Consider the following 18,724-nt stretch of genomic DNA (forward strand, 5'->3'; position numbering starts at 1 on the left):
AACTTTCTTCATCAAAGTATATAAAAAACCGAATGCTTTTATTGATCCTATTTCTAATTGTATTCTATTGTATTAAGTTACATGTCATCCATTATAATCTGGAATTCAAAACTATCTATTAAAATTAATTTTATACTTTATATATATATTTTATTAATTGCAACGTTTGTAAGTTTACAATATATACACATACTCATTTGATCGTTTTTTGTGATTATTAAAACTTTGGAAGAAAAAAAATCGTCTCGTGAGATCTTGTTTATAACTTAAGATATTTAGCTTGTAGAATTTTTGTTGATAAGCATGAAATCACCAATGTTGCAATTAAAACGAATTGAACGAAGGACCTATATTTTTTTTAACGATTCCGAACGCACACTTCTAAATTCCTGGATACGCCACTACTTTTGACTCTTTAAGAAAACAAAGAAGATAGTAGAAAATATGATTGATCAAGGGTGAAGTTTTCTAGAAAACAACCTCGGTATTTATTGAAAAATTTAGCTTGATTAAAATGCCATGATCTCCTCCACTTACGCCACTACTGCTGCACATCAACACCATCGTTCTCCACTACTTCTAGTGCTTCAAACATGTCCTAATTAAAACTCGGGGCACGTTGAACCACTTTGAAACAGTTTCTTCGTTTAGTGGAGAAGACATAATCAAACAACATTTGTGCAAGTTCAAGAAATCAGTTACACAAGCCTTTGAAAGATATTTTTGTTTAAATGATAGATCAGAAAAAAGATTATTTTCCAAAACGAACTTTCCTATAATTAACCAATCTTTATATTTTATCATTAACCAATTTTATGTGCATTATATTAAGCATCCAACTTCAAATTACTTTCACTGACATAAAACCTAAAATATAAAATACTTTAGACTTTATGAATTCTCTTAAGAAGTCTGTGCTTTGAGCCTTCATTCTCTTGCTTCTAATCCAAAGCTTATGTTCCTCCAAAGGAATACTGCATCCAGTCTTCTGCTTCTTTAAGCTTTAGTTCCTTTGTCTCGAATAACTCTGCAACTTGAGTCTTAAAGCTACACAGCTTATTTAGATTAGTCTAATAATAAGTTTGGCTTGTGTTATCATCAAAACATCAAGAGCAACATTCCCTCCTGGATATTCCTAGCTGATGATAGGAGTGATTATTACATTGGGAAGAGACAGTATAGGAGCAATTGAACCTTTTATTTATTTGTTTTTATTTTTTTTAGGAAAAGGAGCAACTGAACCTTTGCACATTGAAGTTATAGAATTTCAATATTATAGATTGAAATAATTTAGTTAATAGTGTATTATAAGCACAAATAATTTATAATAAATTGATTCTTTTATGTGTAAATAGAGTTAAGTATACAGATGGTGATCAAGTTTTTGTTTTTTTCACCCTTTGGTGATCAAATATTTTTTCACCCTTTGGTGATTGAGTTAGAAAAACCGAGCACTTAACTCACCAAAACACCTTTTTAGCCTGTTTTGAACTCAGCAAAAAAAAAAGAAAAAAAAAACAACTTAGTCACCCAACATAAACTTAACCACCTTCCCAAAAACATAATCACTTATCAATATTAAATCCTGAAATGAGTTCAAAAGCTGAATATATAATACTAGTCGTTGGGATAAATTACAAAAGTATAAATACAAAATAATTCCAACAGCTATCTATTCTAAAAGGCTGCCCAAAAAATTTCTCCATTACTGTCACCATTGCATCAAGAGCTTGAGCGATCAAAACATCCTAAAAAACCCCCAAAAAAGAAGAACAAATAATTTAAACTGTCATGGTTATGTTCATTAAAAAAAATGTGGAATTGCAGGAAGAAATAAAATAGAACGGGAGGAAAATGAATATTCAAAGTGTTGTAATTTTGTTTTTAATATTTGTTTTAACTTTAGTAATTTTGATTAAGTAAGGTACCTTGTAATGTGAGGTTGAGTATGTTGTCCTGATGTTCCTCTAACGCTTGTTTGGCTCCAATTTGGATTGATGTAATGTTGAAAGTTTAAAAGACAATTAAATTGCTTTAATTGATTTTCTGTATAATTTGTATGAAAATGAACAAGTACTTACCACAGCCTGCCTCTAAATATTCCTTGGGGTATGTGTACAAACCAACCCCTCTATTGTGTAGAGTCAAGAGTGTTTGTGACTGTTGGGTTGATTGGGCAGTGGTTCTTTGCCTCTTCGTGCTTGGTGGTGTGTCATTGGGTGCTGTAGGACAAGTCTTCTTGTTGAGCCCTTGTTGTTTGCAGTAGGAGCAATTATGTGATTGACCCTTTCTAGTTACCCTTGTAGTATCAATCACCACCTCACCAATAAAGGGCCTTCTATTTTTCTATGGTCTATGCTAAACCTTCCTGAGAGGGGGAGGAGTGATTGGAATGACACTTGATTCAGGCCATTCATCTGGACCATTCAAGGTCGAGCTCAAGTGGGTACTGGTATGCCCTTAAATAAGTTGTTTTACTAAACCACTCAGACACATAGTGCTCTAGGAGCTCCCCGACCTTCCATATTGCTGCCACAGCATGCCTACAAGGGATACCCCTATTCTACCACACATTGCAAGTACAAGCTGACTACAAACCTTATTTGTGTACCTCCTTCCCTCACACCATAAGGAAAGTTCTCGTCCCAATAAGCCACCCAACCCCTTGCTGCCAATTTAGACCATTCCAACCTCTGCTGAATTCTTGGACATAGTTGAATGTCTTTATGAAGTATGAAGTCTCTCTTTTTTTTTTGCATTCTCTCCATTAAACCCTCCCTAATATCTTATAACATTAGGTCAATCACAAGGAGTCAAGTTTATACCTTGAGTCGTGTCAAGTCAATGAGTCAAGCGACATTAAACCTTAGGTCAACCCTAAAATAATTAAAGAAATTGGCAAAGTTCTATAGTCAAAAATAAATACAGGTGCAGCAGAATAGGGAAGACCCTACTCCAGCGCCAGACGGAAACATCTAGCGTCTGGCAATAGCTTTTAGCGCCTGGCGCTAGATCCCAACGTTTGGCGACAGAGTCAATTCTTGGCGCCAGAGATGTTTCAGCAGCGACAGAGCTCGAAGCCTCTCATAAAGGTGATTTCGACCTCATACAACAATTTCGGGTTCCTTTGTACGCTAGTTAGCCCCTATAAGCAATTTGACATGATTAAGTAGTCGGTTTGATTACAGTCGCAATAAGTGATTGACCTGACGAAAGATCGTCTCACTTAGCTTAAAGAGCCTAAGCGTTGGCTTATCATGAACATAATGTTTCCAAGCAGCAAACCGCCAACGTATTGACATAGCTGAAGCAAAGTTCAAGCGAGCTGTAGAGATCGGCAAGCGTTGGTCTTCAGAAATCTTCTTCAGAATATTATCGCAACAAACATTAAAGTATCAAAAAGCTCTTTGTTCAGAGACGCGTGGACATATTATAAAAGCTCTTTGTTTAGAGACGCGTGGACATATTATCAAGCTCTTTGTTTAGAGACGCGTGGATATATTATTAAAGCTCTTTGTTCAGAGACGCGTGGACATATTCATCAAAGCTCTTTTGTTCAGAGACACGTGGACATTTTCATCAAAGCTCTATTGTTCAGAGACGCGTGGACATATTATTCAAGCTCTTTTGTTCAGAGACGTGTGGACATATCATCGAAGCTCTTTTGTTCAGAGACGCGTGAACATTTCCATCAAGCTCTTTTGCTCTGAGACGCGTGGGCGTATCATCAAAGCTCTTTTGTTCAGAGACGCGTGGACATTTCTCAAAAGCTCTTTTTCTCCAGAGACACGTGGGCATCCTATTATCAAGCTCTATTGCTCAGAGACGCGTGGGCATATCATTCAAGCTCTTTTGTTCAGAGGCGCGTGGACATATCCAAAAAAAAAGAAGCTCTTTGTTCAAAGACGAGTGAACATCGAAACAGCAAGATGGTGTTCCCTAGATTGTGGAGAGTTGTCACAAACAACTGAGGATTGTTTCAAGCGAAGCAATCTTTGATAGTATTCCCTTGGACGTGGAATATTATCAAAGCGGGAGAGGATTGTTTCAAGCGAAGCAATCTTCTATATTGTAAGCAGTTACAAGCGTAGCGGTCTTCAAGCGGGATGACATTCTCTTGGCAGGAGGTCATCAAAACTGTAAAGCGGCAGCAAATCGGTTACTTTCAGAGACGTGTGCTCGACGGTGCAAGATACACGTTTCTTCACTCTTTTATCTGTTTAACTAACGCTAGTTTGCAGGTATCGGCGTTACAAGAATGATTTAGGATCGCAGAACGTTCTGAATCATTCTCCGTTCCTATCGATACTTTGACTTTTGTTTTCAAAACTTGCGTTTCTCCAAACTCAGTCAAAGTGGGGGCTTCTGTAGACACCCATTTGTGTCTCCCCAAAACCAAACCCGGTGATGAGTACCTTTCACGTCGAATCATAATCGAATGAAGTGAAAGTGTGGAAAGTTTAGTGTTGCGGATAGTTTTAATTTCTTTTCTCTTCTCTTCTCTCTGTTTTTGAAAATTTATTTTAAGAAAACAGTCAATCCAGTTTGGTTGGTCCATGATATGGGTCCAGTAATAGTGTAGTTGGATGGGGCTTGACGAGAGCTTTCCAACAATATATTATAAGCCCAAATCCGATGAATATTGAGGAAGTTATGGCCAATTTACTGAGTTGGGCCCGGTTATAGCCTTATATGCGGCCCAATGATCTAAGGGAGGGCCTAATATAGATTTATCATTCCTAATGCAATTAGGAATGGTTTTAGTCTTCTAGATTCTTCTAGAAGGTTCTTTTCATTCCTAATTCAATTAGCATTGATAAATTGACTTTTGTTGACTTTTCAGAGTTTTAATTAGAATCAAAGAGCATTTTTTAGGAAAAATACGATTTTATTCTCCTGTACGGCAATTTTTATTTGATTTTAAGAAAACGCGTGAATTTCTGAATCAACGTCAAACGCCAGCTGTAGCCCCTGGCACTAGCATTGGCGCCTGGCGCTGATGTTGGCATCTGGCTCCAATAGCCAGCGTTGGCGCCTACATCGTTTTATGTGCGCCTGAACTCTGTTTTGATATTTTATCTTTTTGGCTGATTTTCTTTATAAATAACGTCGTAAAAACTCCGTTTTGATTCGTGAACAATCATCCACAATCACCCACAATCATCTACAATCTACCAACTCTCATCAAGATTTTCTTAATTGCTCTCTCTCTCTTTTTCTAAACTAGCCTTTTACATACAAAATTCCGCATTCATTAGATCTAGAAACACCTAGCCATATTCGAAGTTGCCTTCGCCCTAGACATGAAATGTTTAATTTCTGAGGGTTTGGTCCTAAATCTCTACTTCAATTATTTAATTTAATTGTTTTTTTTTTTATTATTTTCCTTGAAGTTACTAACGTGTGTATTTTGTTATTAGAAAGAGGTACGAGACATCAAAATAAGTACTTTAATGGTTTAATTGATATTATGATATAGAAATCATGCTTAGATTGTTATTTTGATTCCTACTATCATGTTAGGATGTTTTATTTCTTCCTAGTATCATGTTTAGGGTAAAAAATAAGTTCCTTAAATCAAGTATGATTGTTATGATGCTTCCTATTTCTCTTCCTAATATTCATGTTAGTATCATGTTTATGCTAAATATTTGATCTTTATTGTTTGGTGACATGCTGAGTTTGTTATTAATCTTGTTAGTATCATGCCTAGGATCTTGCTGTTATTATGCTTTAACATGATTATTATGATTATGATTATTATAATTGTTATTGTGATGATTATTGTTATAATTATTATGATGATTATTATTATGTTGCTTGATGATTATTATTATTGTTATTGCTTGATCACGCCTTTATGCATGTTTAAAGGGAATTAGTACTTGTAATCATGCTTAATAAGATAATTAATAATCTTGTTAGGTTAATTTGATTATAATTCAAGTGATCGCCAATAATAGATTTATTTGTGCATTAATATTCAATCAACATAGATAAACAGGTTTAGGGTAAATCTATTGCTTGCATGTTAGTCAGAAAGCGCACATGAATACAATCTGAATAAAGTAGAGGCCTATTATTAGGGCAGGTTCAATATCTTTTAGGTTGGATTTGTACCTTCATCCCCGAACCCTCTTTGGTTCAAGACCTTATGGAGTAGACGATCTCTTTGATCGTTAAGGGGTGTAACCTTCACCTCATGAACGGTTTACAAGTTCCTAAAACTTGTTGGCGACTCTTTTGCTCTATCTTCTTCCCTTTTGGACGCCACCGTACTTTAGTGTATGATCACAGTGGGGTTTCAAGCTAGGGGATTAATGCTTGAAATATTCCCTACAATTAGTGTTTGATATCGGTTAACAATAGGAACATATCAAACATTAGTTAAAACGTATCAGCCAACAAAAGATACAATATAAGCCAACAAGAGGTGTATATCAGCCAACAAAAGATACATATAAGCCAACAAGAGGAGTATATCAGCCAACAAAGCTACTTATCAGCCAACACAAGGAACATATTAGCCAACAAATGAAGCGTATTGGCCAACAAAACCAACGGGTAAGCCAATAAAATAAATATATATTAGCCAACAAAATAGAACATATAAGCTAACAATTTAAATACACATATCAGCCAACTAAAGAAGCATATAAGCCAAATGATGTTTGTTATCAGCCAACAAAAAAACTTATTAAAAATTTTAAAATACATATCAGCCAACAAAAAGAATACATTAGCCAACCCAAAAATCATATCAGCCAACAAATTAAACATATCAACTAACTTATGAAACATATAAGCCAACAAGTAAAACATATCAGCCACAAGTCATCCATACAGAAATTTGTGTGCGGGCATCCGCACGCAATAGCTTCTCAAGGAATTGATTCTCCCTATATTCCTATCCTTCCTTCAGATGATAATTTATTGTTACACGTGATTTATGTTGGGGTTCTTCTAATATGCCAAATCACAGACAAAAATTATATGGAGTATCTGAAATTTGGATGCTACTTAAGATTACCTAATTATTTAATTAGTTGTTAATTAGCGGATCATTATTCTTTTAAAAGTTGAATAATTTCAAATATTAGGTGTTTGATTGGGCCATCTAAAATTATTATGATCTTGTGGATTATTTTATATAGATGTCAATAATGTACGTAGATATATTGGTTGTTCTTTGTCAAAAAATTATTGGTTGTTGAATGTTCTCTTAATGGAAAACGTACAAAGGGATACAACATAGGACTAAAATATACAGTAATAATAATCCAAATTAGGAGTATCTCAGATTTCAGTAATATTATTCTTTTAAAAGTTGAATCAATTCAAATTTTAGGTGTTAGTTAGATTGGGCCATCTAAAATTATTATGATCTTGTTGATTATTTTATATAGATGTCAATAAAACGTAGATATATTGGTTGTTCTTGTGTCCCATTAATTAGTAATTATTACTACATTGTCTTCATAACAGCAAACCACCATATGGAAGAGATTGCACTCACATAATTGATCAGTGTTGAGATTTCATAAAGAAACTGAACAGAGAAATAAAAATAATACTGCATTTGTCCCCGATTGATAGTCACTTTTGGAGAAAAATAACGGGAATTAAGGAGAATTAAAGAAAGTACATTGAACAAGTAAATTTACACTGGGTATGCAAAAAAGTAGAGAGAGAAAGTAATTAAAGTACATGAAAAAGTTGTTTTAAAAAAAAAAGTACATGGGAAAGTAAAATTTACATTGGAAAGTTAAATTTGCACAAACATTTTTGCAAATGTTAGAGAATTTTGGTAAAAAAACAATATTAATGGTACTTGAAAAAAGCAAATGTGACTAATATTTTGAGTCACCAAAAATGATAAAAATGACTATTAATCGGGGACGGATGGAGTATAATTAGGTTAATGGATAAAATCTGGCCAAACACAATCATTTATATACTACAAGCAGAAAAGGAGTAGTAGTAATATTTTGAAATAATGTGTCCATATAGGAAGACTCAACATAATTATATTTTTTTTGTTATTTTATAAAATTGCGTGACGGTAAAGATGTGTAGTACAAATTTTCATCATTGCAATTAGTGAAGTATGTGCAGATGTGCTTGTAGGTTGTAACCATTGTTATTTTCGTTCATCGTCATCACGTCAGTATCTGAGCTTGATAAATTGTTTGGTAATCTTATTAGAATTTTTTTTTTTTTTTTTTTTTTTTTTTTTTTTTTTTATGGTAGTAAGATGAATGATCTTTACTGAATTGATACTTCTTACAAGTTATTAAAGAAGAAGTCAATGAGCTTAAGAAGCAAATGACAGACGTGACTGAGGTGTTGAAGGCTTTAACCCTTCAAATAAATGACCCTGTGAAACGACAACAAATAAAGCTCATGCAAAATCAGTTGAAAATAGATGGGTTCCTACTTCCAAGGAGATACAAAATATATAATAGTTGATAGAGTTGGAGCTTAGATTTTCAAAGTCATAAGATAAATTTCTCACCAACTCCAATAAATTTTCTTTGGTATTTATATAAGGGTGCCTTTTTATTATAAAAACTAGAATAGACCCGGTCTACAATAAGTTATTGTAAACCCAACCTTCTAGTATACCATACGAATGTGACTATATCATACGAAAATGTGATTATATTATTACAAAAGTGATTATATCATCTTGAAACTGTTATGTAAATATATCGCTCAAAAACTAAATTTATCATTATAAAAAGTATCAAATAGTAAATTACATCATTCAAAAGATGATTTTTAAATTTTATCATCCTAAAGATAATTATATAATCTCATTAAATGGTTTAATATGAGATCAAAATATGACTCACAAAAAGATAATTATATCATTTAAAAAAGTGATTATATCATCCAGAATGTGATTATATTATTTGAAAGTGTCAAATTTTGAATCTACAATAATTTATTGTAGATCAGGTCCATACAAGACTAATTACCTTTTTATAAATAACTCGAAAAGTGAAATTAAAGGGTAAGTAAAAGGGACTACATACTCTTATTACCTACAGCCTGGCCTACGCATTGATCTAAAATTGTTATTCTAAATACCTCATATTATATCCTTTTACGTACACGTGAATCTTGATGAGTTTGTCGCAAGCCAATTCAACAACAATAGTCTAATTAAAATTTGGAAGTTTCTGAATTGTGTCGGGTTAATTTATTTGGTTACGAATAATTATCTTGAATTGATAGATTACCGAGTTAAGAAAGATGTAATAATATTCCAGCGTCAATAATGTGGCATAGATTATTTAATAATAATAATAATAATAATAATAATAATAATAATAGTAATCCTATATTTCACGGCATGGTGGAGTCTGATTTTTTAAGTAATTCTAGTGAGGTCGCTGCCCCGAAACTCATGAAAAAATTGGCAGATATATATTTCACGAAGGTTACCGATTCTGCATAATCCACCTTTTCATTATCCCCTCGTCTATCAGCATTGTGGAAATCTCAGCAAGGAGATCACACGTCTGCTTGGCTTCGGGCTGTTCCTATTTCAGGATTGGGTCAGACTAAGAACGCAAAGACTTACCGATGTGTGTTATGCTACCGATTGGGTGTTCCGTTGTTCTCTGCCTCGACACCGTGCTCTGCTTGTTCGAGGGGATATTTTTGGCGATCACGCGGTGTCGTGTGCTGGTATCGTGGGTATTAAACATAGACATAATGTTGTTCGGGATACACTAATAGATGTTTGCTATCGTTCTGGGATTTCAGCAAGGAAAGAGGTTGACATTGGGTTGTCTGGAGGGAACGACGAGGCCCTCAGACCTGCTGATGTGTTACTTTATTCTTGGGATCCTGGTCGCGATGTCTGTGTAGATTTGACAGGATCTTCTCCTTTGACACAGTCAGGGCTATCTGACTTTATTCCTGGACGGGTTGTGGCTGATGCAGCTCATCGGAAGTGGGTTAAGTATGAGGCTCGTTGTCAGGCGATTGGATATGGGTTCATTCCCTTCCCCTTTTCATCGTTTGGTGAATTAGAGAAGGAGGCTGTTGCGTTGGTTAAGCGAATTCAGAGGTTCTCGACGACGCAAGGCATTGGAGCACCTGCTGCAGCTCATATTTTTACTAGGGTAGGCTTTGCTATAGCTAGAGGAGTGGGGGCCCAGATTGTATCTCGGCTTCCCACTAATTTATTGTAGGTTGTATGACTTTTTGTTTTTGAGATAATAATAATAATAATAATAATAATAATAATAATAATGTTACATCAACAATCGTTTACCCTAATCTTGTGCATGTAATAATTCATGTGCATCGATATATTAGACAATAATTGTCCAATTATAGTAGACCCATTTCACGTGATATTGCGAAATTCCGTCCTTTTCAACGGTATTAACTTAAAACAAATTGATCATTACTAACAATCTTGTTAAAAAACCATCTTAATTAAAAAGTTAAGCTGATAGTCGAGTTCCAAAAAATATGTATTATAAACTTTATCAAATCTATTTAAATTATAAACAAGGGAGGAGCTACATTTTATTGGGAAAAAGTAAATGTCTCTTATATATATTTCTCTCTAAAAAGTGTATTTGTATGTATTAATAATTGATTTGATAATCTAATTTTACCTGTGTATATATTTTTTATGAAGTTTGAGATTGAGATACAAACATTAATATAAACAATCAATCATAATTTTATTGTAAGTATAATAATTGGACATTCAATCTTTGTAGCCTCGGATGATTCTGCTTGTACCCCTTATATTGTGGAAGGTGACGCAGGTGCCTCTCCTCTGCCTGGGTTTTACATAGCTCATCTTGGACTAAGTAACCATGGGAGTGCTTTTCTTTCACTACAAACTGATGGCTCTTGGTTCCAAGATTCCCAACATGCTGGGATGGGTTGGTGTGCTTGGATAATGATCTCATGACTCGTTGGGATGATTGAATCATTGGTGGAAATAACTTCGGGGTTTGTACTCCAGCTTTACCTGCAGAGGCATTGGCTTGCATGTATGGGTTAAAATGGGCTATTGATTGACAATTTCATTCTATCACGGTTATCACTGTAATCTTGTTATCCTTCTTCGGGGGATGGTAAGGTAACGTGGCTTACCTTTGGCTCATCCATAAGATTAAAGAACTTGGCTCAACCTTTCAGTATTTTAGTATACATAAGGCAGATCGTCAGCGCGATCATCGAGCTCATCAAATTGCTGGAGAAGCGGCGGTTAATTTTATTTGCTTTAATATTAATATGTAATTTGTTTGTATCCTTTGTCAAAAAGTAAAAAAATAAAAATTATAATAATAATTGGACAAAGAAGGGTTTTTTTTTTTTTTTATTGAGAGAATAACCTCGTTTAGACATCAACAAATCAATTTAAGAATGTTTTATCTCGTTTGTACCTTCATGAGTTATTCAAGCTAGTAGATCCCATATTTTCTTAGCAGACTTGCATCGCTTGAATTTATTGTGTTCATGAAGTCCAAGTTCACAGTGCAAAAAATTTATGGCTAAAGCATTCAATTCATATTTTTGAAAATCTTCCTTATCAAAATAAAATTAAGGTCTCATTTTTCTCATTAGTTTTGGTTACCTTAAAATCACTAGATTCAATCACATGCCAAACCTGATGATTTTCGGCCTTGATGAACATCTCCATCATGTTCTTCCAGTAGGTATATAACTTCCTATTGAATATTGTTGGATGTTGGGTAGAGTACCCTTCTTCAAGTTTCTATCGATAATTCATGTCTCCTTAGGAACTTACTCAACAAACACTACTAAAATCAGGCCAAATTGCGTCCGTCTCTGACGATCGTAAAAAATAGCAAAAACGGTCGCTAATACGAATTGCGACCGTCAACGGTCGTAACATTGTGGTCGTTATTTACGTGGTCGCAGAAAAATAAAATTGCGACCGTTTGACGGTCGCAGATATTTTGCGACGGTTTTTAATATTTTCAACGACCGTGAGGGGAACGGTCGCAAATAATAATAATTGCGACCGTTTTAAGCGGCGGTCGCAAAACTGGATATTAGTGACTGCCTAAAGCCGTCGCTAAAAATTAAAAAAAAAAAACAAAAAAAAGCACCTGTCTCCCTGACTTCCTGTACTTCTCAGCTAGCCCCACCACCCATGCCCACCCTAAAACACCACCACCCACCCCCGATACACCACCCAACCACCTCGAAAACACTAGCACACCCCATAAATCTCACCTAGCCACCCCCATAAATGTCACCCAGTAGAAAAATAAAAAAATAAAACTGAAAAAAAATCCCACTAGCAAACCAAAAATCAAATCACCCACAAAAATTAAATCAAATGAAAACGAACTAGAAATCTAACAATAGCAAACCAAAAATCAAATCACCCACAAAAATTAACTAAAAAAAAACCCACAGACGAAATCCAGAATACCAAGCATAAAATAAAAAAAATAAAAAAAAAGGAAATCAAGCAAAAAAATCCAGAAAATCAAGCAAAAAAATCCAAAAAATCAAATCCACAAGCAAAAAAAATTATACCAGAAATAGAATTCGAACAAGGAAATTAAAAAAAAAAACAAGAAATTCAAACTCACATAAATCAACAAAAAAAATTTCGAACAAGGAAATTCAAATAAAAAATGCAATAAACCACTTACCTTTTCCAATATTTCTTCCTCTTTGAGTTTATATGGTCAAATTCGACCATAAAAACTTCAGATCTGAAATTTTTATGTTCGAATTTGACCATAAACACAATAATTCTTCGTTTGTTCTACAAAACTCGAACACCTAAAACCGTTTGGTTACAAAAAATCAAAGAAAAAGAAATTGAATGAAGAAGAAAAAGAGAACAAAAATGGAGGAATCGGTGCTGCAATAACGGAAATAAAACGAGATGGAGGGGCGTGTGAGAAAGGAAAGGAAGAAAAGGGAGATGAGGGGAAAGAGGAGAGAGAATGGAAAGAGAAGGGGATGCAAAGGAAAGAGAAAGATATAAGCAGCTGCGTGTAAAGAAATAGGGTTTGGGAACATGAGGCATTTAATTTATACCGTGCTTTAAAAAAATAAAAATAAAAACCTTTTGCGACCGCTTTTAGCGGTCGCAAAATTGCGACTGTCAGACAAACGGTCGCAGTAGGATTATTTTTGCGACCATTTTGGCGGTCGCAAAAGGGTTCTTTTATTTTAGAATTATTTTTAATTGTTCAAACATCTTTGCGACCATATAAAAAGCCAAAAACGGTCGCAAAACAGTCGCAAATTTGCGACCGCCATTAAAACAGTCGTAATATTGCGACCGTTTCATAAACAGTCGCAAATTTCATATTTTGCGTCCGTTTTCTTGACGGTCGTAGAAAAACAGTCGCAATTTAGCCGAATTTTAGTAGTGAAAGTTAATTGTTATGTGTGAGAACCTACTCTGATACTAATTGTTATTAGGTTGAGACGAACTACTATAGGGGGGTGAATTGTAGTGAAATTTTTTCCCTATAGGCGGATGCACGAAGCATCGCGTCTTTTAAAAAAAGGCAGAATGAACATATAACTGTTTTGTAAAGATTATATAACTTTTTTGTTATAATTAAAGAACATCCAATTTTATATGGTTTTTTTTAATTTTTTTTATTTTTTTGTAAATCTAAAGAACATATTTAATTTGTAATATTAATAAAGAAAATGATAATATTAATAAACATTATTCATATACTCCATCCGTTACATATTACTCGCAACAAAAAAATATTTTATGTCTCACAAATAATACCCCTTTGTTGCAAGTAATATGTAACGGAGGGAGTAATAAATGTACATTTGGTATAAATGATCATGTAAGTATACGAAAAAAAATACATTTATTGTATTACAATGCACATTGTATTATATTATAATGAACATGCCTGTTATAATGTTTCTTGCAATTTTAATTTACATTGTATTATTAGGATCATGGAAGTATATGAAAAAGACATTTTATTGTATTTTAATGTACATTGTATTATTTTGATCTACAACATATTCTGAATTTGTCTATTTGCTTGCTTTCTTCTTCCAAAATGTATTAATTGGTTGATCTTCTAGCTTCAAGAACTTCATTTTATTTCTAATTACAACAACAAAACAACATAAATCCCTAATTAATTCCCAATAAAATCAAAAATTACAATTTTCAACCAAATTTATAAAAAACAAACACTCAAACTCAAAATAAAAAGTATAAATGTCGAATCTGGTCTTAATTACCTTTCGTTTTAATCTGTCATCTTGAACAATTTTGGACTTAAAATTTCGAATTTCTGTAAATTTTGCTTGAGGTTTGAAGAATTCACATGGATTTGAAGTTTTGTTTGGAGAGAGAAAGAGAACTTTAAATCAAAAAAATGAAATGATTTGTAATTATTGTATGGCAAAAAATAATTACAGTACTATTTATCTATTTTCTTATATGCAAAATTTCTTTCAAAAATAAAAAATACAAAATTGTTGCACTCGTGTACATTATAAATGAACAGTTTGTTCTTTTATGTATATGTCCATGTACATTATAAATGAACACCATGTTCTTTTATGTGCCCGTGTAAATTAGAATAAACCTGCTTGTACAATTCACCTTTTTTGTAGTTTTGGAGCGGATGCACCATGCGGATCGTGCATCCGCATGCACGAATCACGCATTGGAATTGTATCGTGTTCTTAGTGACTATTTTTTGCAGAATAATAAAACTGAACATTAAAGGAATTAGCAGTGCACACAAGATTTTAAAGGGAAACCTTCCAAGGCCCAACTTGAAGTAAAACCTCGACCCTTTCAAGGGATTTCAACCAAAACACTTCACTATAATAGGACAACACACCTAGTTACAACGTGTTACAATCACAGACCTTTCTCACAAATTCCTGATTGAACCTGCTACATACTCGATAGGACCCTATTCTATTCAACCTCAGTCCCTGACTTAGATTCCACTCATCACTACCTGAGTACTATTAACACGACTTCTCTCTCAAAGACTACCGCACTGTATGCAATATGCTAATCACTCACCCATACTCAAAACAATACAATCATTTGACTCTAAGCAAATATGTGATTGGAAAGCTACACATGAAATCCGAACCTTAATATGACAAACTATGAACTTGGTAAACTTACTCTTAAGAACTCTTTAGATTTTCACACGTAAACTCACGAGTTGTATAAATTATTCACACTCCTTTATATACACAAACTTATGTATGTAGAGTGTAGGGTTTTCAAAAAATAGAATCTTTAAAATTGTCGTTTTATAAGTCCAACGTGAAATGAATTTTTTGAAGAAAATCTTTTGGAAAACTCATCAACAAAGATATAATTTAGAAAAATATTATTATTTTGCAAAATCAGAAATTGTAAGATAAAATCTCTTAAATTAAAGATCTTTTCCTAAATTTATAACTTATCTTTTTAAAACTTTCCATATTATTAAGCACGCTTGCCAAGAATTGTCATGCTTCGTATAGATTTCATGCATAATTAACCAAACATATTTACATCAATCCTAGTAAAAATAAACTTATAATAAAAACCTTAACAATAAAACTTTAAGTCTACTACTAAATTGCCTCCTCAAGCTTCGCATTGTATGAATACTTAGGCTCTACGCATACCAAGACTAAGTTCCCGCTGTCTTCAACTCTCGAGCTCCAGCTCCTTGCTGGTACTTTGAAGACCAAGTTCTTGTGGAGCATTTTGTCTTCAACGCAGTCGAAGGTAGTCAATCTCCTTAGCTTGTTGTCCAATTCCTATTAGGAAGCTTCACTTTGTGTTCTTATTAGGGATCACTTCTAGCTCTAATGAGGAACTCCTCTTCTATTCTTTTTTTCTTTCTATTTTATTTCTCCTTGGATCTTCATAGATAGGTTACTCTTCCACTTCCGAAGTCAAGTTCACATGTTCTACTTCATTACTTAGAGAAATCACATTAGTTGAAGTTTGCATATCCTGCATCACAAAAAATACTTAAGGTCAACAGAGAATATCTTTAAAATGTTTGGATTTGTGGCTGGTTTTATATCCTTTTGAGTATCTTGGTATCCCTCTTGATGTTAGGAGCTCTAAAGTTGTTGATTATATATGATGGTTTAATTTATAAAAAGCATGCTAGATTGCATTGCTAGAGTACACTACTAGAAAACAGTCAAATTACGACGAAAATTTTCCGTTGGAAACACCCCGTTTTCCATCGGAAAACAGGATTCCGACGGAAATTCCGTCGGAACTGGTTGTTGCAATACACTTTGTCGGAAAAACGCACTTTTTCGACGAAAATTCCGTTAAAACCACTTTTCCGACGGAAATCAGTTCGTCAGAACAGGTTTTCGGGCCTGGGAAAGTCCGTCAGAAATTTCCGACGGACTATAATCTGCCGGAAAATACTAAAAAAAAAACAAAAAAAAAAGCCTATCCCCACCACCAGCCACCACCCCACACCACCAGCCCCACAAAAGCCCACTTAGCCCGTACGACCACCAACTACCCACACCACCGCACAACACCATTCCACCTAACCCAAGCCCACCCAAACCAAACCCAGATTTTAACCCTAACCCAAGCCCAATTCGACCGAACCCCCCCAACCTAAGCAAACCACCACTATATATGGCCACCGAAAACCACCTAAGCAAAAAAATTACAGATGAAAAATTAAAATCCTTAACCATTACCCACAAAACCCGAACTCCAACAATAACCACCTTCCACCACCATAAATCGTAAAAAAAAATCCAATAAAACAACAACATAAAATCAAAATTGAAAAAAAAATACATACCTTAATTCAACAACATATAACCTTGAAATTGGGTTTAAGAGGCCAAATTCGACCATAAAAACTCTAGATCTAGAGTTTTCATGGTCGAATTTGACCTGAAACCCTTTGTTTTCAGCATGACAAGAGAGAGAAAGGGCAAAAAAGATGAAAATTGTTGTCGATATTAATGCTGGTGCTATTGATGTTGGTGTTGCTGGTGTTTTTGTTGATGTCAGTGGTTGGAGAGAAGGCGCACACTACAAGAATCATGTCAAATAGTGACAGAAAAAATCCGTCGGAAACAACCCGATTTCCGTTAGAAAACCCGTCTGAACTGGTTGTCGCAATACCTTTTGTAGGAAATTGGGCCTTTTCCGATAGAATTTCCGTCAAAACACTATTTCGACGGAAATTCCGACGGAAATTCAATTCGTAGGAAGTGATTTTCAGGCACGATAAAGTCCGTCGGAAATTTCCGACGGACTGTATTCCGCCGGAGATTGGCGACAGAAATTCCGTCGGAAAATTCTTTTAAAAAAACAAAAAAAAAAAAACCCACCCCACACCACCAGCTACCACCCCACACCACCAGCCCCCCTAACCAGACCCCAATGCAACCGACCACAACCAGCACCGGTCCACCACACAATTGTAGATCTAGCCCCTATCTTACCTTCAAACACCACACCAACACTACCACACTCACACCAACCCTTTCCCACGTTCAAACACCACCACCGACACTAGCCCCTTTCCACCTTCAAACACCACCACCGACACCACCACACCAATAATGAACCCCAAAAACACAAAACTTAGCCAAAAAAAACCGAAAACTAACCCAAAAATAGGAAAATGAAGACAATAAAATCGAAAAAATACCACACAAATTAATCAAAACCACTATATCTACATATTTCACAAGAATTTCATAAGAAAATTAAAAAAGGCTAATTAAACAACAAAAATTAAAGGAAATATATAATTATACAATTATCCAATAAAATTGATAAATTAACATTACAATTACATAAAAATTAACTAGATCTACAATCTAACCTAAATTAAAACTAGATCTACAATCGGTTGACAATTCTTGCGATGGTGGCTTTGCAATTCATGTTGTTGGGCGTTGCCGGTGTTATTGTGGTCGCTGTTATTGCACGGTGGTTGCGGTGTTGTTGGTGGCGGTGATGGCAGCGAGCGATGTTGGTTGTTGTTGGTGGTGAAGGCAGTGTGGTGGCGTTGTTGGTGGTGATAGAAGACAGAGGGGATGAAAATGAAGAGGAGAGAAGAAATAGAAGAAAAAGAAAAAAAAGGAAAGGAGGACAGTAGGGGCGGATCGAGAATGAATAGGGAAAGAAAGAAGAGATGAGGAGGACCAGGAGGAGAGAGACAGAAGGAAGGAAAGAAGGAGGGATGAGAGAGAAAAAGGGGGAAAGATGAGAGGGGAAAAAAGTGGCGGAACGCGGAAGAAAGGGGATTAGGGTTAGTATATAATTTTTTTTTCTTTTTTTAAAAAATATAATTTCGACGGATTATTCCGTCGGAACGTCCAATTATTTCGACGGATTTATTTTCCGTCGAAAATTTCCGACGGATTTCCAACGGAATTTTTTAATTCGTCGGAAATATCCGTCGGAAATATTAATTTTTCCGATGGATTTTTAGGTCTGCCGGAACCAATCTGTCGCTATTTGACTTGATTCTTATAGTGGCAGGTTAAAGAGAGAGAAAGAAGAAGATAATGAGGGAGAGGAGGAGCAGGGAACGAGCGAGAAAGAAGAAGGAGAACGAGAGAGATGGAGAATGAGAACGAGTGAGAACGGAGAAGAGAAGAATGAGAGGAAAGAGGAGAGGAGAGGCGGCTAATAGAGAAGAGGGGGAAATAGAACATGGGTGTTAGGGTTTTGTTGGAACCGGGT

The sequence above is a fragment of the Chenopodium quinoa genome, unplaced genomic scaffold, assembly GCF_001683475.1.
Source record: "Chenopodium quinoa cultivar QQ74 unplaced genomic scaffold, ASM168347v1, whole genome shotgun sequence".
In the NCBI taxonomy this organism is placed as follows: domain Eukaryota; kingdom Viridiplantae; phylum Streptophyta; class Magnoliopsida; order Caryophyllales; family Amaranthaceae; genus Chenopodium; species Chenopodium quinoa.